The sequence below is a fragment of the Argopecten irradians genome, chromosome 6, assembly GCF_041381155.1.
Source record: "Argopecten irradians isolate NY chromosome 6, Ai_NY, whole genome shotgun sequence".
NCBI lineage: Eukaryota > Metazoa > Mollusca > Bivalvia > Pectinida > Pectinidae > Argopecten > Argopecten irradians.
The window spans coordinates 31,840,107-31,853,632 of NC_091139.1; the positions used below are offsets into that span (position 1 = coordinate 31,840,107).

At 35.4% G+C, this 13,526-nt stretch overlaps 1 long non-coding RNA gene across 1 annotated transcript; it reads right to left on the reverse strand.

The window, feature by feature from the left end:
• Window positions 1–6,622: 6,622 nt before the first annotated feature.
• Window positions 6,623–7,934, reverse strand: LOC138325651 (uncharacterized). The gene is made up of 2 exons (XR_011208814.1): window positions 7,593–7,934; window positions 6,623–7,084 (listed from the first exon to the last, which is right to left on the reverse strand). It is a non-coding gene; the product is annotated as an uncharacterized lncRNA (long non-coding RNA).
• Between the last annotated feature and the right edge of the window lie 5,592 nt (window positions 7,935–13,526).

Consider the following 13,526-nt stretch of genomic DNA (forward strand, 5'->3'; position numbering starts at 1 on the left):
CAAGGTAGTTAATATACATATAGAGATATATATCTGCAAAAAATTATGTGCTTTGTTTCTATGTAAGAAAATAATGAAGACAAAGTAAAATAAAACATCAAAAAAGCGCAAAAAACACCATCAGACAGTGATTTTAAAGAAAAGATAAGCATTAATTCACATGTATAAGAAGTAAATAGAAAGAAAAGATAATATGAAAACAAAGTAAAACTAATATGGAAAACAATTAAAATCCACACAACACACACTAATACACAAATAAATAAATATAATGGAGATTCTTAGGTATTGTATATTTCATTGAGACAACACTATAGCCAATAAACAGTAGATTTGTTATCACACAGATCCTCATTTTACACTTAGTACAGTATCTACTTACTAAATAGTGGTTATCAGCTTGATTTATTCAAAATTTGCTTAATGTTTTCCTTCGGGTACTCAGGTTTGGTCATATTTAATATGGGCTATATACTTGATCATAGTTGATTGTAGGATAAAACATGTCTTTCTAGTTTTTTTTATTCCATGGCTATGTGATATTGACTCAACATACGGCATGACGTATCTATACGTCTTAAGTCAAACCGCTTGGAGTAGCACATCATCGGTTTTTTATATGGCTTGTTAACACAATTGTATATTAAGTCTACCATATACGAATTGTTGATTAATGATTGTAGTTTATGCTGGAGAGGACTTTATATCAGTTTGATAACATGTACCCAATCCTTGGCGTCAATGAAATATGTTTAAACTAAACTAAAGGAAATGTCGTGGTGTAAGTGCCTCGACATGTCTTTATGCCTCTTCTTCTGTTTAAAATGATATTCATTGGTAGAAATTGATGATATTACATTGTGTGTGTATATATACTTACATCAGTAAAATGTTTTGCATGCTGTTTGTTAAAGTGAATGAGTCGCCTTATTCAAATATCAATATCGAAAAAAGCTACATTGTAAAGATAATTTATCGTTCTTTTATTGTTCTTCCGTGTTACATAATTTTAGGTACAATTGATAAATCAATGTTTAGAAGTAGTTTAGGGTAACACTATTCACGATATGAGCTGACATTTCACTGCAAAAAAAAAAAAAAAAAAAAACTCTATCACTGCTTCCTTATTCCCCTGTAGTGAAAGTCTAGCTTTACAAAATTCAAACTGCAAATGTCGAACGTCACGGTTTGCCCAGCTGCATGAAATTAACAGTACGGTCGTTGTCCAATGAACGTTTTGGAATGTTGAATGTCGTATGTTTAGATGCACTATTGAGTTATGAGGCAAACATGCAAATGGTCGTCTAAGACTAAATTGGTCTTATAGGGACACCGTGTTTCATTAGCCAGTTTTTAAATTCAGTTTGATAGTAACGATATTCAGAATATAGCACACACTGTATTATTTCTTAAAAAAAAAAAAAAAAAAAAATATGATGATAATTAAATTTGCCAAAAAAAATAATCTAAAATTACAGTTAATATCTTTCCAGTGTTGTTGTTCCCGCCAAATGAAATAAGAAAATTTTCGTTAACTAATTGAATTAAAATTAAATCAAACCTTTGATCTATCTAGGGCATACTTTCATGATCATCGGTAAATTGCGTCTGTTGACAATGAAATGAACTATTCTTCAGCGTCATCTTATTGTAGTCTTGTGTTTTCAGGTTCCCTGTATATCACATATTATATCAATTATAATGCACAAGTTTTTATTCTGACTTCTTTCAAAAAACTTAATGAAGATCAAGGTCATTCATTTGAACAAACCTGATAGCCCTTCATCCCAGCATGTCACAGGCTCAATATCAGGTATCTAGGCCTCTTATAATTAGTTATTTACACGATGTCGCATAAAACATCTTAACCTATTTGACCCCTGTGACCTTGATGAAGATCAAGGTCATTCATTTGAACAAACTTGGTAGACCTTCATCCCAGCAGGCCCAATATGAGTACCCTGCGCCATTCGGTTCTTGAGAAGAAGTCGTCTAAAGATTTTCGCCTTTTTGACCCCTGTGACCTTGAATGAAGATCAAGGTCATTCATTTGAACAAACCTGATATCCCTTCATCACAGCATATCACAGGCTCAATATCAGATATCTAAGCCTCTTAGTTATTCACAAGAAGTCGCTTAAAAATCTGAGCCTATTTGACCCCTGTGACCTGGAATTAAGATCAAGGTCATTCATTTGAAAAAAACGTGGTAGTTCTTCATCCCAGCTTGCCGCAGGCCCAATATGAGTCCCCTTGGGCCTTTCGGTTCTTGAGAAGAAGTCTTTTAAAGATTTTAACCTTCTTAACCACTGTGGCCTTAAATGAAAATCAAGGTCATTCATTTGAACAAACTTGATAGCCCTTCATCCGAGCATGTCACAGGCTAAATATCAGGTCTATAGGCCTCTTAGTTATTTACAAGAAGTCGTTTAAAGATTTGTGCCTATTTGACCCCTGTAACCTTGAATGAAGGTCAAGGCCATTCATTTCAACAAAATTTGTAGCCCTTCATCTCAGCATGTCACAGGCCCAAAAGTAGGTCTCTAGGCCTCTTAGTTATTCAGAAAAACTCGATTAAAGATTTGAGCCTATTTGACCCCTGTGACCTTGAATGAAGGTCAAAGTCATTCATTTGAACAAACGTGGTAGCCATTCATCCCAGCATGTCACAGGCCCAATAGCAGGTATTTATGCCTCTTAGTTATTCACAAAAAGTCGTTTAAAGATTTTGAGCCTATTATTAGTTAGTATCTTGTACGTACAAGTTAGTATCTTGTACTTACAAGTTATTATCTTGTACGTACAAGTTAGTAGCTTGTACGTGCAAGATAGTATCTTTTACGTACAACTTAGTATCTTGTACGTACAAGTTATTATCTTGTACGTACAAGATAGTATCTTGAACGTACAACTTATTATCTTGTACGTACAAGTTAATATCTTGTACGTAATTCAGTATCCTGTACTTACAAATTATTATCTTGTACGTACAAGTTACTACCTTTTATTATCTAATCGTGTGTATATATGTTTGATAAATACAAAAGAACACATAAAATAATTTGTTTTGCTTTTGTTGTCTGTGCAACCAGTAACTCATTCCATATAGGGCATAATACCTTAGATTTTTTTCGGATGTAATTAATTATTTTCAATACTTTTATTCTGAAGTAAAATAAAAATTAAAACATTTCAATAATGGTACTAGTGGGAAGTATTTAACTTTTGTTCTGAAGAAAATTACTAATTTGTTTGTTTCTCAATTTAATAGATATGTATCATAATCAATCTATCACTAAATAAATCTCATCTATAAAACAAGCGACTATACAGTGTTCTTGCAAACAACTATACAGTGCCAGTTTCAAAATAATGCAAGTGACTGTACAGTTTTAACTCATAATCCGGCAATTTCAAATAACGATTGTGAGAAAGATATTGCGGTCATTAATATATATTTATATGTTCAATATTGTCAATTAGTTAATATACCTGTGATCGTGCTTGAAATAATGCAAAGTAGACAGACTATCTTTAATTACGAAAAATATCAGAGCGGATGACTAAATTCCGATTTTCTGCGGGATTATTGACGCGCATTAAAAAATTATGAAAGATCAAAATATAAGTTAGTTTTAATATCTATCAAGACACATATCTATATTTTGTCTGTCACTTGTCTATTTACACAGGTTTGAATGTATGTTATGATTAAAAAGATGAAATAATTAAGTTATTGATAAATGTTTTATTATGTTTTTGACATTCTTTTCGCTTTAATCGAGAATTATTGTTCATTTTATCAGATTGCTCTAGGATACGGCAATTTGAGGTGAAGCCATACAACATGGTTATCAATCCGTACAATTATCTGGCTTTCAACAACAAAAGCATATCGGTTAGTTGATAATACTTCCGGGACCTGTTCAGCGATTGTCATGTTTGTGGGTGACCCACGCCATGTCTATGTCACATGTTTACCCAAAAGCAATTGTTCATGAGGTTTATCAAATAGACATTTGGGACTATGATTGATAATTTATCTCTCAGGTTGCCTAAGCGAAATCGAAAGTGGACGCCCCGTCCAATAATTTGGGTGTCTAGAGCTACATTTATTCTGATGACTAAGATGAAAGCTTTTCTAAGATACTATTGATGATATTATGTCATTTTTAAAGATATACCGCTATCTTATCATATGTCTAACAATACCGGCAGTAGATAACTTTTTAGTACTCCATGTCAATCTCTGACGTATTGCTTTTGATTAACTCAAATTAAAACCATCAATACAGATGTTACTTGTTTTTTTCATAACTTTATCTGCTTTATTTGTGTCATTGATCTATAAAAAGAATACTTTTCAAGGTTGGGGGGTATAACAATCAGCTCCGACAAATGTCCGAAACTGACGGACCTTCCGCTTTCCTATTCTGTTACATAAATCTTATTTTATAGTCCCTAATTCACTTAAGCTTCATATTTAGCTTAACAGTTATTTATCCTCGTTCCTGTGCATCAACTATTGAGAGAAGTCACACACAGTTGCGTCAGAGGCTACCTCACTTTGTTATCTCCTAATTGTGTATAATAACATCTATATCTAGATATCAACCTTCTGACCATGCCCCACCCACCACTCCCTCGTTTATAATTGCTTAATCTATCTTGGACTCACTTAAGAGTCAAAATTGTTCGTGACGAAATCGGTAGTTTACAAAAGAAAAATTATAGCGATTTTTTTCTAAAATGTGTACTCACTTTTTCACTTTCTCACTTAAAGATAGGTTCCTGCGTAATTAAACTCACTAATGGACATTTAATATTTTTAGTGGTCTTGGGAGCCACTCTTCTAGCACATCAACGTGCTGGAGATGAGGACTGTTCTTTTGGCTCTAGCTCTGCAGGCTTTTCGGAAGACTGCATTCAAAGGTGGTTTGTGTGGCTACGGACAACTCTACAGTTGTCGAGTATCTGGACAGACATGGAGGGATAAGGTCTCACGTCTTTAGTGGCCTCGCTCAGTTTACTATTTTAGTCAAGCATCTTCCAGACAGGTTGAATGTTCTGGCGGATACCCTCTCCAGGCGCCGCCAGCCGGTTCTCACCGAATAGCAGCTAAATCCCTCGATCTTCGAGGGCATTTGCCAGGTGTGTGACAGGCCTCACATAGACTTTTTCAAACAACCAGTTGCCAACCTTTGTCTCCCCGGTGGCAGACCCTATGGTTTGGGTTGTGGAAGCTCATCTCTGGATTTTGCATTCCCTCCGTTCAACTTGGTTGGGCAGGGTTCTACAGAAGTTTCAGGAGCATCGTTGCTCCCTCCTTCTGATAGCACCCCTGTGGCCGAGACAACCCTGCTTTCCGGAGCTCTTGTTGTTTCTGGTGGATGTTCCTCTAGTTCTCCCACTCCGGACCAATCTCCTACGCCAGCCTCGGTCTCGGACAATGCATTCACGTCCCGATATGATCCTCCACCTGGACTGAGACCACAATTACATACTTCCGGTTTCAGTACCCACGAAGTCCCTTAAGAAATGTATGTATTTTATGAAAACATGCAGCATGCCCCTGTGAACTTGGTATTTGCCAACAAATCTAATGTAGATGTGTAATGTATATGTCATTTTAACTGTTATAATGTAAAATATTGAATTTTCTGATGTTTTTATTGCTCCTCGGTTATTGACCTTGACCAGATTAGATGGAAACTTGTCAATGAAATTTTGGGAAGTTATTATGAATTTTAACGTTACAAGGAAACATATAGCAAAATTAATTGTGGTCTCGGTCCACCTTCACACGTTGGGGCTATCTCAGGAGGACTCGCTCAGGCGGACTTTTCCTCGGCCGTGTCAGCTCGCATCGCCCGATCAAGTAGGTCTTCCTATTATGCCGTCTACCAGAACTTAGCACTTGTGTAAGAATCACTGAACTCCTCATGAGCCATCGGGGTGAGTCTCCATTAATTTTAACTTTTAAGACGGTCTTCCTTCTTGCTCTTGCCTCTTGGCGTAAGAGAAGTATATTGTATACAGTGTTCCAGCTAGGATTTGAAAAGGGCAGGGCGCTGGGCAAAAAAAGGGCATTTTTTTCCGCGACATAAAACTTTTAGGGCATTTTATATATGACATACAGCTAATATCAGAAACAACTGTATAATATGTATATCATTGCATCATAATCGTCAATGATTGTAATATCAATACCTATATTATGGCATCAAGTAGACTTTGGGAGTGTTTTGTGGATTCTCCAAAATGTCTGAGACATAGAAAGAAAATGTTGACTGTTTTGATAATAATTTGTTTATTTTTTATTTGGATTAACAGGATGCCACAAAATCTGCTTTGTTTCAGTTCTGTAGTTGTCTCTGTACTCTCTGTTGATTCCTTAAGTCTTACTTTAAGAACATCTTCCATATATTTGTTTTTGCAATGTGTGTTGTCATTTACAAAATCCATTCAGTCTTGCATCAAGTAACATTTACCAAATAAGTACATGCATTATAAATTGCCACAATTTGTCTTTAAGTGATCATGTGTTTACCATTTTGTTTCAGAATTTAGTTCTATCCATGAGCTTGAATGGATTTACAGAATGAAAAGAGAAGAAACAAAATTCTTTCAATTAAATTCAATTTATTTAACAACTATATAGCTAGTAAATGTTGAAAACAATGTATCCACAGCTCCCTGTAATCTCACCATGCACTCAGTAGACATACCTACACATCTCTCAGACATTACAAGTTATCAATATTAAAACAAACACACTTTCATCCATGATATCAAGAAGTTAATAAATTGAAATTAAAAAATATATACAAATTGTAACAAAGTTGCGTGTCCAAATTAAGTAGTTAACAACAATTGTAATTGACTTCAAAAAGACTTCTTTGATAAAAGTATGTGTATATATAACCTAGGAAATTTGTCACACATCACTAAATCACTGACACACAATAAAATAAGGCTGGTTGCAATTGTGAGGTGTTCAAATGTGTCAGCTAGCGCTGGACATCAGGAGTACTAGTACTAGTCCTCAGCATCAGATTTGTCATCTATGGAGTAGAAGGAAGCTCTACAAATTAAAAAGAAACCCAAAATATTAAACAATTGGACCATTCTTCAAATTTTATTCTCAATGTTAATTATTTGAAATTGCATGTCTCTGAATTAACGTTTGTGAACGAAAAATACGGCTTATAGTAATACTTTTTGTTCAAATTAAGTTTAAATAAATGTATAGAATTAAATGAGAAATTCGATGACTGAAATAACTCCGTGTATTTTGATGATTTGTGCCTGGACTTAACGAAGCCATGCCTCACGGCTCAGACTACCATAAAATCTATAATTAAACGACAAATTACGCAATATATCTATTCCAAAGTGTTATCGGTGGCCTAGAATAATAATTGCCAATTCAAAATCTCGCTTCTTGACCGATAAAGCTTCTTATTTTGTGAATTTATTTACTTTTTGCACATCAAAGAAAAGCCGACACGCGAAAATGCCACGCCGATTTTGAAGCAATCGAGGCAAAAATGTATCAAAATATATGACGAGAATTGCAAATAACTACATACCTGAACATCCACAAAAGATCGTGACATTTCTTTGCCGATTTGTTGAGTTCTTGGCGAGATAAAAACATTGTAAATTTGTTTATTGTAAGTCGGAAGTTGAAGACATCAATGATATGCGCGAGCAAACAGGAAGCAGGAAGTTGTGTTAGCTGGACTTGCTAAGTCCGGAATTTGGGCCGACGATATCGAGACAGTATGGGGAAATCGAAAAAAGGGCAGGGCGATGGGGGAAAAGGGCAGGGCGTTAGGAAAAAGGGCAGGGCGCTGGAAATTAAGGGCAGGGCGCCGCGCCCTGCTAAACCGACCTAGCTGGAACACTGGTATATGCACTGTTCGTGCCTCCGTTGCGCCAGAGATAGCTCTGCCGTTACTTTTCTTACCGATCCTGCCTTTTTGGCAAAGTATCAGGTTCCTGGTTTTTCGCCCGATCCCATTAGGATTCCTTCCCTGACAGTCTCTATTGAGTCTGAGGAGAATAATCGGTTGCTATGTCCCTGTCAGGCTTTTATGTTTTACTTTGACAAAACCAGGGTGGAGGGAGGGAGGCGGCGAAGGTCTCGATCTCGTCTAATCATGCCCATTAAACAGGGTCAGCAGGAGATTTCCTCCCAGTCCATTTCCGGATGGATATGTCAGGTGATCAAGATTGCTTATGAGCAGTCTAACGATCAATCTCGGGCGAAATGCAAAGTGAGGGCTCATGAGGTAAGATTCCTTGCGGCTTCTTTGACTGTCCTCAACGGTTCCTTGTTCCGGGACATCATTTCTGCTGCCTTTTGGCGTTATCAGTCTACTTTCACCGACTTTTATCTCCGATCCCTGTTCTCCCATTCTAATGTACTGCTTTCCTTGGGTCCGGTTCTGGAGGCTCAGTCTTTGGCTGTTCCTCCTCAGTAGACATTATGTAATTTGATTGTTTTTAACTGTATGCGAGAAGGCATCACAATAGTACACCTCTTTCACGGGGAGGTATATCCATTTTTTATCCCTTTCCTTCGGCGGGTACATTGAACCCTTTTTATTCTCCCTCAATAAAATTGGTTGAAATGAAACTTGAGGTTTTTCAATGTAAACCAATTTCCCATTCTATGTTACTCTCGTCCAGTACGAGATGAGGTACGGTAGGGAGACGGGATTCTCAAATCTTATGTTTGATGGGGCTACAAAGATGGGTGTGGGTAGCGTATTTGCATACCAAAGTTATAAGTATTACATCATAAAAATTGGTTTTACATTGAAAAACCTCAATTTACTGTGGCGTCACTGAATAACCAGAGGCGCGTCAATAGCATAAATAGCATTCCGCATGAATTTCGACTGATTGTTTACACAGGATTTCTTCTTCACTAATTGTGAATGCAAAGATACGTTGTAGCTTAAGAATACAAATATTGAAGGAATTACCATAATGGTAAGTACCAAAGCTAGAATTTTCAATTACATCTTGTAACCGGAAGACTTCCTGTGTATATCATCATTTAAATCTGAATAGCCATACCTGGACACACAATTATAAAACTTCACTTGTTTGTGGAGATTTCAACAGCAAAGTAATGTTGGACAGTTACACAGGTTTTCTTCTGTATTTATTGTGAATGCAAACAGACATTGTAAAAAACCTTCATGGGTCAACATGGCTGAGGAGGAAAGGGTAGGAAACAGAAGGATGGGAAAATTGGTTTTACATTGAAAAACCTCAAGTTCATTTCAGAAATACTTTACCAAAACTCTAGTACGCGAATTCATTTTAGCGTAGGGGACAGTCCGAAGCCAGGCAGCCCAGTCAAACAGCAAATCTTGGAGACAAGCCCCCGGTAAGGAGGATAAAAAGGGTTCAATGAGGTTTTTTACAATGTCTGTTTGCATTCACAATAAATACAGAAGAAAACCTGTGTAACTGTCCAACATTACTTTGCTGTTGAAATCTCCACAAACAAGTGAAGTTTGCTAATTGTGTGTCCAGGTATGGCTATTCAGATTTAAATGATGATATACCCGGAAGTCTTCCGGTTACAAGATGTAATTGAAAATTCTAGCTTTGGTACTTACCATTATGGTAATTCCTTCAATATTTGTATTCTGATGCTACAACGTATCTTTGCATTCACAATTAGTGAAGAAGAAATCCTGTGTAAACAATCAGTCGAAATTCATGCGGAATGCTATTTATGCTATTGACGCGCCTCTGGTTATTCAGTGACGCCACAGTAAATTGAGGTTTTTCAATGTAAAACCAATTTTTATGATGTAATACTTATAACTTTGGTATGCAAATACGCTACCCACACCCATCTTTGTAGCCCCATCAAACATAAGATTTGAGAATCCCGTCTCCCTACCGTACCTCATCTCGTACTGGACGAGAGTAACATAGAATGGGAAATTGGTTTACATTGAAAAACCTCAAGTTTCATTTCAACCAATTTTATTGAGGGAGAATAAAAAGGGTTCAATGTACCCGCCGAAGGAAAGGGATAAAAAATGGATATACCTCCCCGTGAAAAGAGGTGTACTATTGTGATGCCTTCTCGCATACAGTTAAAAACTATTATATTACATAATATCTTACCGTGTGATAATATGTACATTTAGGAAACTTAATAGATGGATAAGAAGGCAATTTGTTGGTATCAATAGGATTACAATGGTATTTTTGTCAAGTTCGGTGCCATGCATTGTTACGTGTTGACAACAACGATACCAAACAAATCGTTCTGGAGTGAAATCAACTTTTGTTTTGTTAATTTCTTTTGTATGATTATGACTCAGTAGTAATCATTGATAAATATAAAAAAAAATACTGACTTTTTAAGCTATTTTGTTGACGATATGGCTAATATTTAGAATAAGACAATCATATGACTTTTTGAATGCTCTAAAGGAATCGTCTACTTCATGCAATATACAAAGCAATTAACCATATTTCAAATATCGTCTGAGTTTACATACACAATATAATAATGATGTAATACAACTATTGGAAATTTAAACAGTATTAAAAAAATCTTTCGCTAGAATTTACTGTAATATACTATTGCAATATTGTTATATTACAAAACAAAACACGTTTCTTTAATGTATAAGCAAGTTTAAAGTAACCTAGATAGATGTCCACGTATATCATACTTTATTTACCACCGCTAAAACACTCGAGGCCTCAAAGGTGTGGGTGGTAGACTAGTGGCGTGATATCTCCTAAACAAAAATTCTCCTGACATTCGATTTTGAAACATTCTTTGAAAAATGTTTTGTTTACCTCTGCTTCCTAATTCCTCTGTTGTGCTGTATCCAACGTTAGATTGGCTAACGGAATGTAAATGTCTATAAACATATACCCTCTTTCAAACTTAGGTCAATATACACCTAATGCTATCATTGCGTCTTCGCTTAAGTATGTTTACATTTAAATGATTGCAAATATACATTGAACAACCTAATATAGACTTTTTATAACTTAATATGCTTTATTGGTGTCATTGATCTATAAAATGAATACTTTCCAAGGTCCAGGGGTGTTAAAATCAGCTCCGACAAATATCCCCGACTGACGGACCTTCCGCTTTCCCTTTCTGTTACATAAATCTTATTTATTGTCCCTAATTCACTTTCCTCTTTAATGCTTAGTTTACCAGTGATTTATCCTCGTTCCGATGTATGTATTATTGATAAGTTTTAGAAGAGTCACACACAGTTGAGTCAGAGGCTACCTCACTTTGTTATTTCCTAATTGTGTATAATAACATCTATATCTAGATATCAACCTTCTGATGTATGCCCCACCCACTAATCCCTCATTCATAATTGTTTATTCTTTCTCGGACTCATCAGATACACATTAAGAGTAAAAATTGTTGGTGACGAAATCAGTAATTTACAAAACAACAATTCTAGCGATTTCTGCCTAAAAATGTGTGCCCGTGTTTTACCACTTAAAGATTCCTGCGCAATTAAACTCACTCAATTTTTTGTTCTCATGGACATTACATAACCTTTTTCTTTGTATTTGTCCTCGTTCCCGTGTATCTACTATTGATAAGTTTTAGAAGAGTCACACACAGTTGAGTCAGAGGCTACCTCACTTTGTTATTTCCTAATTGCGTATCATAACACCTATATCTAGATATCAACCTTTCGACCATGCCCCACCCACCAATCCCTTGTTCACAATTGCTTGACATTTCTTGAACTCATTATATATACTTTAAGAGTCCAAATTGTTGGTGACGAAATTGGTAATTTACAAACAAAATATCTAGCGATTTCTACCTAAAAATGTATCTCCGCCTTTCCCCACTTAAAGATAGGCTGCGGAAATAAGCTCACTCAATTATGGTTCTCATAGACATTTCATAATCCTTTTGTTTGTATTTGTCCCCTAGGAAAAATCCTTTTGAAAGATTTCATCAATGCCCCTTAACTTGAATAAATTGTTTAATATAACCGTAGTTAATGGAAGAGTCTTTGACACACAAAAACATCCATTCTTTCCGTTGAGACGCATTCATATCGTCATTCACATGTGAAAGTCGCCGGTTTAACATAGTCACACATTGGAATTACCTCGGGGACACTATCAAAAATAAAGAAAATGTAATGGAAATAAAATAAAGATGGATATAAGTACGTATTGGAAGCATGTTCAATCGTTAAATGGTTTAATTAACAGGAGATTTGTCGACTGATGCACTGTTTATAATGACAATATGATTATATGGTGGATTTAATGTGCGTCCGGTTTTCTGCGGGATTAAAATATTAAACCATGGGCTCACGCTACCATTCGCATTTTCGTTAATAACGAATCGATCTGGTTAATTGCTAAAATAAATTCATCCTAATTCGCAAAAAATGCTAATTTTTTAAAGTTTTTCTTCACTCACCCGATATCCAATCACACGGACACAAACTTCAAACTTAGTTTTTCAGTCGCATTACTTTCATAGCAAGTCTAAAACAGTTGATTATTTTAATATTGATGGGATGTAAAGTACCAATACGCAAGATGGAGTATGGTTTAATGAATGATCAGAATCTTTTTTTATGTGTCTAATTTTCACTTGATGCATAAAATATATTTTAAATATATATTGCTTCTAAGTAATTTAATGTTTTTCATTATGAAATGCTGTGAATGCACAATTTGCTAAATGAAATTCATATTTGCTAATGAGAAAAAAATAACTTTCGCAACTTTTGCTAAGCAAATTAAAAAGTCAGAGTGAGCCCAGAAACCATTAAGAATGTCTTGATGAAATATCAAAATATTCAAATATAAAGTTTATGGTAAATGTCTAATTATGTTTTTGACATTCTTTTAACCTTTGTTATCGAATATTACTGTACGATTCATTTTATCAGATTGCTTTAGGATACGGTAATTGGAGGTCAAGTCACACAACGTAGTTATCAATCCGTACAAATATCTGGCTTTCAACAACAAAAGCATTACGGTCAGTTGAGATAGTACTTCCGGGACCTGTTCAGTATACTGAGGGGAATTACCATCTCTACACGGATACTTGTGGGTGTCGGACACTATGTCCACCTTTACTCATAAAGTCATTGAGAGGCATTTGGGACTGTTTTTGATAATTTATCTCTTAGGTTGCCTATCTGAAATCGGAAGATTAACACCCCATCAAATAATTTCAGTGGTTAGAGCTACATATATTCTGGTGACTAAGACCAAAGCTTTCTCTAACGTCATTTTGAATATATCATGTCACGTTTTATATCGCTATCTTATCAGATTGTTGATAATACTGGCATTAGTGATTCATTTAGTAAAAGGTGTGAATTAAGTGTTACAGAGGACAATGGATTGTGACTTATCACTTTTGAATTTTGGACAACGCAATATATTTTATTATCATCATTAAGTAAAAAATGATTTTGTTTTAAGAATTTAAGCATTCGACTAACTACTTTCGTTTA